This window comes from Prenolepis imparis, unplaced genomic scaffold (assembly GCF_030444845.1).
Source record: "Prenolepis imparis isolate NDT839.2.m4 unplaced genomic scaffold, iyPreImpa1.0 SCAF_2, whole genome shotgun sequence".
NCBI lineage: Eukaryota > Metazoa > Arthropoda > Insecta > Hymenoptera > Formicidae > Prenolepis > Prenolepis imparis.
This window is the reverse complement of record NW_028141160.1, coordinates 3,778,590-3,793,667: the sequence shown is the minus strand read 5'-3', so window position 1 is coordinate 3,793,667 and position 15,078 is coordinate 3,778,590. Positions and strand designations below refer to the sequence as shown.

Sequence of the window (15,078 nt, the reverse complement as noted above, 5' to 3'; positions counted from 1 at the left end):
TACTTAGACCTTTTCGGCCTTTTCGAACACTATCATTTCAAATTCGGCCTCACTCGAACTCAAGTTTAGACGCTCGTTTTGTGTGTGAGTGAGAACAGAGTTAAGTGCGACAGCGAGAGGCAGTGAACAATAGCGAGTTCACAAAACCGGAAATACAACTACCGGATACACTGCAAGTGAGACCTCCACCTTGAAGCGCTTGACTCGACGCAACTCTGTTCTGGATATTTTTATCAGCGCACTCCATAAGTAATAAGTTTATCAAGCGTGCTACATCTCCACCCTTATACTTAAAAATAATTCTGGGACTTCAATTAAATTATAATTGTTTTCCTTTTTGATTTATTAATTTATTATCCTTGTTTAATTCTAACTCTGAAAAACTGTCTTTTCTCCCTCCATCCTTACCCCCCTCTCTCTCTCTCTTGAAATCACTTCGGATTTCCCGCGTTAGCGGAGCAATCCGTGATTTCTTCCATCTTCTCTCTCTCTTGAAATCACTCTGGATTTCCCGCGATAGCGGAGCAATCCGTGATTTCTACCATCTCCTCTCTATCTCTCGAAATCACTCTGGATTTCCCGCGATAGCGGAGCAATCCGTGATTTCTTCCATCTCCTTATCTTTCGAAATCACTCTGGATTTCCCGCGATAGCGGAGCAATCCGTGATTTCTCTCTCTCTCTCTCTCTCTCTCTCTCTCTCTCTCTCTCTCTCTCTCTCTCTCTCTCTCTCTCTCTCTCTCTCTCTCTCTTGAACGAACAAATAAGTAATAAAATAACTAACTAAATTATTAAATAATTAAAATATCAAAATTATATAAAAATAAATATATATATATATACATATATCCCTTTTTTTCTCTTACAAGAACTCCCAGAGTTATTTTTCAGTAAGTACTCTTCTTGTCCGGTTATTTTATTGTTCGCTCTCATAGTGGAAAATCCAAGGAGACGACTCTCGCGAACCGCGGCTAAATTGGCGCGAAACCGGCGTAATAGGCGGTTAAGGAAAGCGTTGGCACGGAGTCTGGCTGCGGGCGAAACCTTCGGCTCCTTAAATAAAATTAACACACCGATTCACACAGAGACAACCAATACATATCAGCCTACGATCTCTCCTATTTCCTCACCCGAACGTACAGAAACTCCGCTGATACCGTCCCCCGCTACCTCTGCTTCTGCAGAACTTTTCGACTCCCCGCGAACTCCTTCTCATCTTTCTCCCGAACCCGCTATACCTCAGCGGGCCCCTTCCCCTCACTCCTCTGTTTCCTCTGAGGACAACGATTCTCCGCGGAGCTCTTCTCCCTTTCTTCCCCCTGCTTCTCCCGAACGCCCTGATCCACCTAGATCTCCGTTTCCGGCTCCCTCAACAATCATCCTCGAGGATTCTCCTCCCTCATCCCCAACGTCCTCTGTAAATAGGGAACATCCGGAGGAGTTCGAAGTAATAGATATCGGCGACGACGATTCCGAAGAATCAGAATCGCCTGCCAAGCTCTCATACGAGCAATTTAGAGCTTGGTTGATAAATCAGCTCCCAGGGATACGAGAAGTCCCTGAGGGAGCTTTCACAATTGGTCCAGGCCCCGTAGACCACGAGGCCTTACGAGAATTTTTAGAGACCACTGATAGGAATAACATCATCCCCTGGTATGTTCCCGGGCGCAGATATCCTTTAGCCGTCCCTGCACACCTTCTCCTACGAACTTATCCCCCCTCCGCCACCAAAATTACCGAACTCTCATAAACTAGCATTCTTACACGCACACACATGGACACAATTTTTATATATCTATTATCGTTTAAATTATTGTAACCAATCGGGACCCTAAAATCTAAACAATAACTCTTTCCCCTTTCTGCCCCGATTGAAGACCTCCGTATCTATGTATCACCCGCGACCCATACACATACACTCACACTTTCATTAGCGAACATCTCTAATTATTATTTATATTATCATTATGTATAGAATTTCGTTTGCTGCATTATTAGAAATAAATGTATAATTGTAACGTAAATGGTTTCTGTTTTAATATAACCCGTTCCCACTCATTCCCGTAAACCGAGATCGCACAAGGTCCCATCCTGCGAAAAAGAGATTAAATTCTCTTGCCGAAAAGGGACCACCGAGCGAACGGCCCTTTAAATAGAGTAAGAGCGACCCTTGCGGTCGTTGACCTATTTGGGCCCAGACGTTCATTCGAGTCGAACAGACGGATAGTCTGCCGTCGTTCGAAGATAAATTTAGTTACGTCCTTCCTTGAGTCTGGACGTAACACTAGCAAACCTTATATATAATTAAAAAATATTTTCTTATAAAAATTTTTTTAAAGATTTCTATGCTAATGTGTTCTAAATGTTGTATAATTTGTTTATTTACAATTAAAAGAAATTGACCAATTCTCAACAAATTTAATATCAATCATGCTTTAATGATATTTTATTCAGAACTTTCAAAAAATTATTTAAATTTTAAAATAATTAAAAATTTTATAAAAAATAAACCATTTTAAAAATTCTCCCCAAATTAAATATCAATCATTCTTTAATAATATTTTTAAAAGTTCGATAAGTCCGATATTTCAAAATTTACGAAAGTTAAAGCATGTACAAACATTTTTTGAAATTGATAATTTTATGAAAAAATAAACTCACTGATCCTCGTCAAATTAAATAGCAAACATCCTTTAATGATACTCTATTTATGTAAAAAAGTTTATGTAAAAATATTTGTCTGATATCTCAAAATTCACAGAAGATAAAATAACCACATACATTTTTTTTTTAATTTTATAAAAACTTTATAAAAAATGAATCCTTTCACCAATCCTTGTTAAATTCAATACCAAATATCCTATTGGTACTTTATTCATGTAAAAAAAAATTAGTTCGATATCTTAAAATTTGCGAAATATGAAATGCACATTTCTTAAAAATTCAAAATTTTATAAAAAATGAATCCTTTCACCGATCATCGTCAAACTCAATACCAAACATCCTTAAATAATAGTCTATTTATTTTAAAAAATTTATCCAAATATCTTAAAATTTACGGAAATTAGAGCAACCACAGACATTTTTCATAAATTCTAAAATTTTATAAAAATCGAATTATTTCGCCGATTCTCGTCAAATTCAATACCAACAATTCTTTAATAATAGCCTATTTACATAAAAAAATTTATCCCGATATCTTAGAATTTACGGAAGTTAGAGCAACTACAGACATTTCTAAAAAGATTCAAAATTTTATAAAAAATGAAACACAGTATGAATTTTTATAAAAATGACAGTAAATAAAAGTGTTGTCCTACTTTACTTGTATGCCAAATTGGAGCGCTGCAAGTCAAATAATTTTTGAGATATTTAAATTTAAAAAAACATGGGTGGACACATACATACATACATACACACATACTGACATTTTTTACAAATGTTATTTTTCGATGTTTTGGAACATTCTAAACACATTGGCATAGAAATGTGAAAAAAAAATTTTTTCCACGAAAACAAAACTTCCTCTATAAAGAAGCAAAATTATATGTTTTCTGCACTAATTGTAAGAATAGAACTACAAAAAAAAATTTTTTTTGATAATATATGAATAGGTTAATAAATAACTATAATAATACGATGCAATATATAAACAAATGTGCTTATGTGACGAAAAATATTGAAAAGATGACATTTAAGTAATAGCATTGTTTGGTCATTTGGTGGTCAAATTATTGACAGTCACACAATATGCAACGGAGGATGGTATCGAGTGCAATGACGTAAACAAAAGTTGTAGGGATCATAAAGGACTATTTTTTGGTGATCTTAAACTTGACCTTGAGGGTTACCATATACCTCATACATATTGTTAAATAAAGTTTACAAATGCTTCATGTGGGGGGGAGAGAGAGAGGGGGAGAGAGAGAGGGAGAGAGAGAGAGAGAGAGAGAGAGAGAGAGAGAGAGAGAGAGAGAGAGAGAGAGAGAGAGAGAGAGAGAGAGAGAGAGAGAGAGAGAGAGAGAGAGAGAGAGAGAGAGAGAGAGAGAGAGAGAGAGAGAGAGAGAGAGAGAGAGAGAGAGAGAGCGAGAGAGAGAGAGATGTACAAATTCGACTGAACAACTTCCCCGCGGTGTACATCGGGTAATGCAAATGCCGGCGGTATGTCAATTTTAAAGCTTCATATCTTGGGAACGGCTTGCGTAAGAGACATCAATAGGTAGTGTTTTGAAAACGTCTCGACAAGGGCTACAAGAATATGCAATAAAAAATAGGGGGTTCCATTTAAGAAAACATCGATGATCTTGACCTGACCTTCAATAGATCACTCAAGGTCAAGTCCATATTTTCATCATCTGTCCCCCTTCAAGTCCTACAACTTTTGTCTGAAACATTTTTCCGTATCTTTTCCATATTTTTCGAGATGTTTGCCTGGGGAGATTAAAATGGGACACCCTGTATACTATATACTATATGACACTATATACATATATACACAGGGTGTCCCAAACCACCCGTACACCCCTTTTAAAATGAAAATAAATGGCTTTGATCAAAAATCGCGAACATTTTTTAAGTAATTCGGGTATGCTCTATCGATTGGTGATATTTTTAACTTTTGATTTCGATCGGAAATACGCCATCCGGACCGGAAGTTGAATTTTTTGAGGGGAACATGGTACTTTTTTAAGGTTGACAGAGGCACTTTCAGAAAAAAACGTTTGATACAAAAGTTTCTTATTTTTTCACGTACAATTCGAATCTGTAATAAAAAGTACTATGTTCCCCTACAAAAATTCAACTTCCGGTCCGGATAGCGTATTTCCGGTCGGAATCAAAAGTTGAAAATATCACCATTCGATAGAACATACCTGATTTACTTAAAAAATGTTCGCGATTTTTTATAAAAGCCATTTATTTTCATTTTAAAAGGGGTGTACAGGTGGTCTGGGACACCCTGTACATATTAGGTGTACAACTTTGCTTCCGCCGTTTTCCTATAGATAGCTTTAGCGGTAAGTAATGGTCGAAATAAATAGATCATAGACGTCATGCAATAAACTTGGGCATCTGTCAACATAACCCCATAGAAACATTAGTCGATTTGTGTCTGCATCATAAAGTTATTCTCGATTGAAAATGTCAGTTTACGAGCCAAATTCTCGTCATTTGCGGGAGGTTATTCGGTTTGGCCGTCGACGTGGAAGCATGGCCGGGATATCCCCATGATTTTCTGCGCTTGGGGTTATCGTAATGAACCCATTTTTCGTTCCCAGTCACAATGCGATGCAGAAATCCCTTCCGTCTTTCAAGCAACTGTTCACAAGCAAACAAACGCCGTTCAACATCTCTCGGTTTCAACTCGTACGGCACCCAATTTCCTTGCTTCTGAATCATTCCCATGTCTTTGAGGCGTTTTGAAATTGCTTGTTGAGTCACTCCCAATGATCGTGCCAATTCTTCTTGACTTTGATTCGAGTCTTCATTAAGTAATGCCTCCAATTCTGCATCTTCGAAAACCTTCTCTCTTCCACCGCTATGCCGGTCTTCGACGTGAAAATCACCGTTCTTGAAGCGTTGAAACCACTCACGACACGTTCTTTCACTAATAGCGGCCTCACCATAAGTATTCGATGAGCCTCAGCCGCAGATTTCTTCATATTGAAGCAGAAAATTAAAACCTCCCGCAAATGACGAGAATTTGACTCGTAAACTGACATTTTCAATCGAGAATAACTTTATGATGCAGACACAAATCGACTAATGTTTCTATGGAGTTATGTTGACAGATGCCCAAGTTTATTGCATGACGTCTATGATCTATTTATTTCGACCACTACTTACCGCTAAAGCTATCTATAGGAAAACGGCGGAAGCAAAGTTGTACACCTAATATGTATGAAGAGATTTTTGAGGGTCACTTACTACTTATAGGGTGCGTAGATAGTATATTCACAAAATCAGGTTGCGTTAGGATCAGTGACCTGTAGCCTCCGGGTGGAAATCTGGCTGATATATCCAATTTGAACTCACTATTAGTCACTGTCTCTCACAAGGAGACTTACGGAAGTGTAACTCACCGATTTTAATGAAACTTTGCATACTTGTAGAACATCGAAAAATAATCGACACGTATATTTTTATTTCGGCAATGGTGCGGGTTTAAGGATAGAAACCACCCTTTGAACGTTAGGGGTGGTCTCCAAGCATAGACAGAAAACAATCATTTAATTTAGAAGAAAAAATACTTCTAGGGAGGTTTTAGTACAGCTGATTCAGAATCTGACGTCAAAATTACAAAATTCAAAATGGCGGATCCAATATGGCGATTACATCTCATGACAAAAGGGTGCTTTTTAAAATAGAAATCACAAAACATTACATAAATAAATTAATAGAAAAAATGCTTTGAAAGCTTCTCTAGAAGTCTCTAGAAGAAACCTCCCTAGAAGTATTTTTTCTTCTAAATTAAATGATTGTTTTCTGTCTATGCTTGGAGACCACCCCTAACGTTCAAAGGGTGGTTTCTATCCTTAAACCCGCACCATTGCCGAAATAAAAAAATACGTGTCGATTATTTTTCGATGTTCTACAAGTATGCAAAGTTTCATTAAAATCGGTGAGTTACACTTCCGTAAGTCTCTTTGTCAGTGTCGCACTATGTTCTCACACACACCAAACGAGCGCCAATATTCGAAAATGAAGTCTAAGTTCGTGCGATGCCGAGTTTCAAAAAGGATCGAGTGTGTAAAAAAACTGAGCTTGCTCGAAAATTCAAAGTAAAAATGTGCTCTCTCGAGGAATATCGTGGTATATCAATCTCCTTGCTCCTCCTCTCCATTGGTTTGTTAATATTTTCCAACGAATAAGAAATTTTTTATTGACGCTCTTTTAGTCCTGGAGGCGTCTCCCTTGACTTAAAGGTTACTAGTATTTGTCAGAGCTTTTGTTTATGCCCTTATGTCTCGACCAATGGAGAATTTGTTGCTATCAAGTAAGATTGATATTTTTTATTACCCTCTCGAGTTTATCTCAGTCCAATATCGCATAACTGTGATCAGTCGAAAATTGTTTGGGATCTGTTATCATTGTTATTCTCCCTTCTAAAAGTTTATTAGTTTTTAAATTTTATTGGTTTTGTGTGGAGGATTGTCGACTGTAGGTTAGCTTCCTAGAGTATAACGAGTTACAGTTTGAATTTTACGAGTCGGTCTATTTGGTTCCCAAGTTCTATAACGATTCTTTACTTTTATTATTGAACTATCTCGGCATATGTTTTCCTCGCCTATCAGATCACAGTTTATTTGTGCATCTGCGATATTTCGAATATCGCCTTGCGTTCTCCGTAAGGAAAGAATCGTGGAGTCCACAGGACGTAACATATGTATTGATAAACGGCATTCGAGTGCATGCAATTATCGACACGGGTAGCGACATTACGATTATGCGTGCGGATGAATTTATAAGAATCGGTTCACCACTCGAGAATGTGATAGTGCCATTCCGTGGCATCGGTACCGAGGATAATGCGACATTAGGACGATTTTCGGCAGAAATCACAATCAGTTGACGGGAATTTGTTTAAGATTTCGATTAACGTTGTTTCGGACGATCTCTCAAGAAATAAATTATTAATCGGTAACGACTTTTTAAATACAATTGAATTAAATATAAAGCGCGAAGAGGCTGTTATTAGGCCATTGACTGACGATGACTGTGCTTTTGCTGAAATTTGTCAAATTAATATAGATCTTGATCGAGAATGTAATAAGATAGATTTGTCTCATGTGCAAGACGATACGCATAGACAAGCGGTGCAACGTCTCGTAAATCAATATAAATCGGAACGAACGCGAGAAGTTGATATAAAAATGAAGCTCATTTTAAAAGACGACGAACCAATTTATCAAAAGGCGAGAAGATTAGCAGCAGCCGAAAGAAATGAGGTTAACGCACAGATCGATGAGTGGCTAAAAAATGAAATTATACAACCGTCTATTTCTGAGTACGCGAGTCCGGTCGTGTTGGTTAAAAAAAGGAACGGTGCGAATCGACTTTGCGTTGATTTCCGGCTGCTTAACAAAAAGATTGTTAAAGATCGATATCCTCTTCCGATTATAGAGGATCAGCTGGATGCATTGCAAAATGCGAAAGTGTTTAGCACTTTGGATCTCGAGAACGGATTTTTTCATGTACGAATGGATGAGGCGAGCAGAAAGTACACCGCATTCATAGTTCCCGACGGGCATTTCGAATTTCTCAGAGTACCATTCGATCTCTGTAATTCACCCGCGATTTTTCAAAGATTTGTCAATGTCGTTTTCAAAGATCTTACTCGCGAAGGCATAGTATTGGCCTACATGGATGATTTGATAGTGCCCTCGGTTAACTGTGAGATCGGTTTGAGGAATCTCGAACGTGTGTTGAGTGCAGTCAGCCAAAGCGGTCTGGTTATTAATTGGAAAAAATGTAGTTTGTTGAAAACGAAAGTCGAGTATTTAGGTCATGTGATCGAAAACGGAAGTGTTAGACCTTCTGAGCGTAAAACCGAACCCGTAAGGTATTTTCCGATACCCACTAACATTCGGCAAATTCAATCATTCTTAAATTTAACGGGATATTTTTGAAAATTTATTCCGGGATATTCGATAATTGCACGACCGCTGACTAATTTGTTAAAAGCCGAAGCGAAGTTCCGATTTGATGCACGCGAGAGGGATTCTTTCGAACGATTAAAGCTCATACTAGCAAACAAGCCGGTGCTAAGTTTGTACAGGGTTGGCGCAGATGCCGAGCTGCACACCGATGCATCGATACATGGTTATGGTGCAATACTATTGCAGCGTAGTAGCGACGATGGCGCATTACATCCAGTATATTATGCGAGCGGTAAAATAACCTCTGCCGAAGAAAAGTATACGAGTTACGAACTCGCGCGCGAGGTTCTCGCTATAATAAAGTCGTTGAAAAAATTTTGAATATATCTGCTCGGTATAGCCTTTAAAATTGTTATTGACTGTCGTGCCTTTATCTTAACTATGTCGAAAAAGGACTTGTGCGTTCGTGTGGCGAGATGGGCGCTTTTGCTAGAAGAATTTAATTACGAGATCGAGCATTGACGAGAGCAACGACGAAATAACGATCCGATTGAGAAAAGCGCAGAGTGGCGACGAGAAAATAAGGAAAATTATTCAACAAGTCAAAAATGGGAAATCTCACGAGTACATTATTCGAGATGGATTATTATTTGAAGAAATCGACAACGACCTTTGTTTGGTGGTACCGAGAGCGATGCATTCACAAATAATTCGAAGAGCACACGAGAAAGGACACTTTTCTGTGACTAAGACTGAAGCAATAATCAAACGAGATTATTATATCCAGGGTTTGCGGCAGAAGATTGAGAAAATCATCCGTAATTGCATCGATTGTATATTAGCTGAGAAGAAACAAGGGAAGCAAGAAAGGTTTTTGTCTGTCATCGACAAAGGCGAAGTTCCGCTCGACACGTTTTATGTCGACCACCTGGGCCCTTTGGTATCGACGAAGAAAAAATATAAACACATATTCGCAGTGGTAGACGGTTTCAGTAAATTCGTATGGCTATATACAACGAAATCGACAAGCACGGCTGAAGTTATTGATCGTCTTAGAAAACAGGCGACTGTATTCGGCAATCCAAGAAGAATCATCTCTGATCGAGATACCGCATTCACATCTGGCGATTTTCGAGAATATTGCAGGAACGAAAATATTCAGCACATGTTAACGACGACGGGAGTTCCTAGAGCGAACGGTCAAGTGGAGCGCGTGAATAGAACACTCATACCACTTTTAACGAAATTATCTGTTCCAAAACCTGAGGAGTGGTATAAATACTTGAATACTGTCCAATTGTATTTGAATACGACGATGCATCGAAGTATTGAAACGACGCCGTTCTATTTACTGTTCGGAACTCATGCGCGTTTGCGCGACAATGACAATTTACGAGAACTACTCGAAAGCGAATGGGTGACCCTTTATCAAAAGGATCGCGACAAATTACGAGGGTGGATCAATAAGTATCCGTGTTTGAAGACAGGTGGCATTGCTGAGGGAAGTTCGCATTATCATCGTGTATTATCATCTTTCAAACGACGCCATACCAAATTTCAGACTGATTCATAGATTAGTTTTGATTTGACAGCCATTTGTATTAAACGTGTTTGGTGTTTTTCGATACAATGGAAAAAGAGCAATATCGAAACAGATGTACGACCACGTTTAAATTCATTAAACCAATATCTCACGGTTGTCATAGATGGTGAAGGGTCCCCATAGACAGCATCCAACTTCACTTTTATTTCTTCGCACGTTTTTCGGATTGATATTGCTCTTTTTCCATTGTATCGAAAAACACCAAACACGTTTAATACAAATGGCTGTCAAATCAAAACTAATCTATGAATCAGTCTGAAATTTGGTATGGCGTCGTTTGAAAGATGATAATACACGATGATAATGCGAACTTCCTTCAGCAATGCCACCTGTCTTCAAACACGGGTACTTATTGATCCACCCTCGTACAAGTCCATGCAAGAGAAAATTGCTAAGGTACAAAAAGAAAATTGACGAGGATACCGAGAGTGAATCCGACGAGGAAAAAGGAGCAGAAGACAAGGATCAGTGACAATCCGAACCGAAAAAAAGAAGAAAAAAAAAGAAACATACAAGGCCGTATGTCGGTGCAGGACGACCAAATGTGGGATATAAAAACAGACGCGTTCTCCGAGTCGGCGTGAGCGTGTGCGCGAGAGAAGTATGTGTGCGTGCCAGAGTGTGATCGCGTGCGAAATCGGAGCGAGCGTCGCGGATCGAGAGTCGATATCGATACGCCTGACGACACACATCGTGCGAGAACGATATAATAGCAATCTTCTTTTGTTCAAATCTCTTTTACTAATCATATCGAATAAAGTTCTATTTAAATCAAACGTGTGTGGTTTCAACCCGAGTACCTCGTTAGCCCTACCCCACACAAATATAAACTAAATCTTATAAATATCATAAATATCCAACATAAATAATAATAACTCATAACATATAAAATCGTACAAATATAACCGTATAACACGTACATTGATAAAACTATTTATTTAGTTAGATTGATCAAACATTTGATGAAATATAGATGATCAAAATATTTTATCAAACTTTTGGCCACCTAACTAAATATCTTTATTATTTAGTTATTTAATTATTGTATATCTTTATACAGGATGATTCTTGTAACGGTCGCCACGATTTTTGAGACGTTTTCGACGAATTTAAAAGAAAATTTATATAGTAAAAATTAAACTGCTTTACGCAAGCTATAACATGCAATAAAAACAAATTAAAAAAAAAAAAATTTTATAAAAAAATTAATGTCACCTTGAATTTTTTAATAGAACCACCATATTTTCTTGATATAAATCAGAGTTTCTCAAAGTGGGCGTTGGCTGAAGGGATCTGAGGGGGCTTTGCTCGCTTTAGGGGCAGTACGGGGGGCGTTGAAATATTTTTTTAAGCAAACTTATCCACTTGATTATATAGACATACAATTATTATGCATCATCACAAGAATCATATGTATCAACCGTTAATACATGTCGACAACAACAGTTGTATAATGTAAGGCACGCTTTATTTTTCAAGAAAACGTACAAAATACAAGTTATAACAGATCGATCTAAAAAATAAGATGATAGGTCTTAACAAGCGAGCGCTAGCATGTATGTAATTGTGATAGAGATAGAGATAGAGATTTCCCTAGGGGGCGCTGAAAAAAATTATGTTTGAAAAAGGGGCGGCGAGCCAAAAAAGTTTGGGAAACTCTGATATAAATCAATTCCTCACAATATTCTGCATAAAAAGTTATAAGGGTAGGATAGTCAAAAAGTAAATAGTTTACAAGATATTTTAAATTTTAATTTGACATAATCTTATATAAATTATGAAATATCTCGTAAAATATTCATTTTCTGATGATTTTACATTAATACTTTTATGCACAAAATAATAAGAGCAATCAATTAATGTAAAGAAAACACATTTGTTTTTCAGAAAAAGTATGTAAGTTGCAACCAACAGTTACATATTTTTATTTATAAACAACTATGTATTTTCTTTACACCAATTGGTTCCTCTCATTATTTTGTGCATAAAAGTATCGAGGTAAGATTATCTGGAAATGAATACTTTATGAGATATTTCATAATTTATATAAAATTATGTTAAATTAAAGTATAAAATATTTTGTAAACTATTCATTTTTTAACCATTCTACCCTTATAACTTTTTATGCAGAATATTGGGAGGAATTGATTTATATAAAAAAAGTATGGTGATTCCATTTAAAAAATTCAAGGTGACGTTGATTTTTTTATAAAAAAATTTTGTTTGAATTTATTTTTATTGTATGTTATAGCGTAAAGCAAATTAATTTTTACTATATAAACTTTTCTTTAAACTCGTCGGAAGCGTCTCAAAAATCGTGGCGACCATTACGAGAACATACATCCAGTGTTGCGCTTAGATAATTTAAAATAATCTAGATACAGATAAAACATATGCGCATGTATCTCAGATAAGATAAAGATAGTTGCGGTTTAAGTATATCTAGATAAAAGATGAATTAGTTAAATATTTTATCTAGATACTTTTAAGATAATATTTGCAACAATTTACATAAGATATATACAAATAATACATTCATCATGACAACTACGAAAAATAAGCATATATTTCAATATTAATACATTATATGTTATAAATTTATATATAAAGATGTTTATAGATACTTAAATTATAAGTTTGTGTTTTTTAAAAACAGTAGTTTCTCAAATGTACTGTCGGACAAACGATTTCTTCGAGGTACAAATATCTGTTGCCCGCAACTGAAAAGGCGCTCCACTGGCGCGGATGATGGTAACGTGGTATTATACTTCAAGAAAACGTTTTTTACATTAGGGTATTGATTAAGAGAATCTAAATCTGTGGTTTTAGATTCTAAATATGACAGCGCCTCGATGTTACTATTAAGTATCGGCTGCACCGAACAATGCATTCCACTTTTTTTGTCGATATCATAAAAAAAATCTTCCTCTCCACTACTACTAGATGTTGATTTGTTTTCAACACGAGAACTATTTTTTGCATGAAAAGTATCTACTTCTTTCAAAAATAATTCTTTACACATCTCTATGTGACATTCTGGCACCCAATTTAATTTAAAGCGAGGTAAACTGATAGCAGATATAATATATAATTTACTGTCAGAACAGTCAAAATCATAAATATGTTTAAATTGCTTCTCTAAAGCTATTATTATTCCATCTACCAATGGCTTGCAATATGATAAATGAGTTAAACTTGAAAACTTTTGTTTCAGTATAATAATTGTAGGCGCTACTAAGCCTAAAAAACACATTTTTTCTCCTTGCAGAATATCAATACTAGTCGCTAACGGAGACATAATCATGACAAATTCTTCTAAAAATTCAATTTCATCCAATCTTAATTTTTATGACTACAACAAGTTATTTGTGGAGGTAAAATAATTTCATCACCTAATTCATCAGTAAAAGCATTATCATTATCAAGAATGCCATTTTTTGCAATTTTGTTAAATTCGTTAATCTCAATATCTGAATCCGAGTCTTCCATATCATTTATATCATTTTCTTCTACATTAAATTGAATTCGATCAGAACTTTCAAATCTCGTAACATCGAAGCATCTGAAGACTTTGCCAAAATTTGTGGCATTATCAGTTACTATGTGAGTAACTTTAGCTACATCTAAAAAGAATTCTTTCAATATATGATGCATGATTAAAGCAATATTTTCGTAAGTATGGTTATAACGAATTCTTTTACAAGCTAAGCTATATGATTTTCTTTCTAAAGTTTCTGAAATGAAATGAATAGTCATTCCTAAATAACTTCTGTTTCTACACGACCAAATGTCAGAAGTTAAACACACATAATTTTGTTTTTCCAATAATACTTTTAGTCCACATTTTTTTTCTATATATAATTTGTTAATTTCAGTGGACAGTGCACTTTTACCAGGTAAAATGTTTTCAGATGTATTATTTGCTATTCCACAAATTAAATTTCTAAACGCCGGTTTATAAACAGTGTTGAGAGGACGCATTTCTTCAATTATGTAATTTAAAATTAACTTGTGTATCTGTAAGAGAAAGAAAATATTATTTTAGAAGAGTTTTTAGTATATTTATTATTTATTATATTATCAATATATAGTTTAGTATATTATTATCAGTATATTTAGTATATTATTATCAGTGCATTAAATATTATATATAAAATTATACAAACCTGTTTTACAGAAATGGATCTGTTTCTTGCAAAAAATGCCATGCTTTGAATTTTTTGTTGATCTGTAGTTTTCTTACTATCTAATCTTTTTAATTTAATTTTTTGCATTAAATGAGGATGCACTCTCTAAAAAAACCAATAAAAATAATTTAATATAAAAGAAATTCAACATAAAACATTAGTTTTTAGAATTCTAATAAATGTCTAAATAAATTTAAGAATCTAAACACTATAAATAAAAAATAAAAAAGAGATGTGTAACTTACATTATAATGACTGAAAAAATTTCCAGTAAATGTTCTAGAACCGTTGATCGTTTTAGGACAATTTTTACATTGAGTTATTATTCGTGAGTCCGTGCTTTTACTTGTAATTTCAAAAAATTCTCCTCTTAAAATGTATGGTAGAGAAGGTAAGGATGATAATGTATTATCCGTGTTTTTATTTGTATTATTATTGACTTCGATCTCCATAGTTTTCAGAGTTTCCATAGTTTCCAGAGAACTTGAAGAGGTTAGAATTTTTTCTTTATTTTCTGTTCAACCAAAAGTAATTGTGTATTATACTACTAACAGTAAAATGTAAAATATAAAAATATTCAATTATATGCTTACTTGAAGACTTCATAAAATATGTTTCTAGTGTAAGCGGTGTAGAGCAGATGTTTAGGTTAGGTCCTATTTTCACTTTTCGTGGGAGCTACCAAATTGAGA

At 35.5% G+C, this 15,078-nt stretch overlaps 1 protein-coding gene across 4 annotated transcripts in view; it reads right to left on the bottom strand.

The window, feature by feature from the left end:
* Nucleotides 1–14,979: 14,979 nt before the first annotated feature.
* LOC145933154 (uncharacterized) overlaps nt 14,980–15,078 on the bottom strand; it is a 43,610-nt gene continuing 43,511 nt past the window's right edge. For all 4 annotated transcript variants that reach the window (XM_083032688.1, XM_083032687.1, XM_083032686.1 and 1 more), the window contains one exon: nt 14,980–15,064. The gene's annotated coding sequence lies outside the window, so the exon portion shown is untranslated. The remainder of the gene's footprint in view (nt 15,065–15,078) is intronic.